Consider the following 788-nt stretch of genomic DNA (forward strand, 5'->3'; position numbering starts at 1 on the left):
TGTTAGTGTCCTAAAACATGCCTTCACGAGCAGAATGACCCAGAATGTGCACATGAGGGTGGCGGGGAAAGAGGCCCAGATTTAAATCCGTCTTGGAACAGATGAAGTTTTTGTTTTTCCTTTTCCTCCTGAAAGACTAGGGGAAGGGTCCCCTGGGGCGCGTTCTTAGAGAGAAAAGGACGCGGGCTTACGATCTCTCTCTGTCCCAAACCCTCGACCTTTTCGCTTCTGAAAGGGAGCTCTGTGGGTCTGCGCCCTGGGTGGAAGGAAGAGGCGTCAGTCAACTTCCTCGGCGGCAGCAGCAGCCAGACTGCAGCGGTGGGTGCGCGGGTCCGCGCATCTCATCCCCGGGCCGGGAAGGGGCGGAGTCGGGCGGTGCCCGCCCCCGGCGGTCCCCTCCCACCCGCCTCTCCCCCTAGCTGCGCCCGCCGCGGTCACAGTCGCCCGCTGGAAGCTGGTAGCCTGCACAGCCTCAGTTGCCGCCCATTGCTGAGTTCCGCCGCGGGAGGCGCGGGAGCCGGCCAGGTTGGAGATCGGGACCGTGATGTTGGGGAGCCGGGGAGGGCGAGCGCTGGGGCGGGGGTGGTGGTGGCGAGAATGTCAGGATCGTGAGGTTGGGGACCCCAGAGCCTGAGACCAGAGGAGTGTCCAGAATCGCAGTGTTGAGGAGCCCGAGACCGGGGGCCGGGTTCTGTGTCCGGTATTGGGGACTCAGAGCCGAACCCCTGAGGGTGAAGTGCCGGGTCGGGATCGCGTGGTCGGAGACTCGGAACCAGAGCTCGGAGGGT

At 64.1% G+C, this 788-nt stretch overlaps 1 protein-coding gene across 1 annotated transcript in view; it reads left to right on the forward strand.

Moving 5' to 3' along the window:
• The first annotated feature begins 435 nt into the window (after nt 1-435).
• PAQR8 (progestin and adipoQ receptor family member VIII) overlaps nt 436-788 on the forward strand; it is a 34388-nt gene continuing 34035 nt past the window's right edge. Inside the window, exon 1 of the mRNA XM_012722317.1 lies at nt 436-525. The gene's annotated coding sequence lies outside the window, so the exon portion shown is untranslated. The remainder of the gene's footprint in view (nt 526-788) is intronic.

Source organism: Condylura cristata, unplaced genomic scaffold (genome assembly GCF_000260355.1).
Source record: "Condylura cristata isolate star-nosed mole 26May11 unplaced genomic scaffold, ConCri1.0 scaffold00001, whole genome shotgun sequence".
NCBI classification, from domain to species: domain Eukaryota; kingdom Metazoa; phylum Chordata; class Mammalia; order Eulipotyphla; family Talpidae; genus Condylura; species Condylura cristata.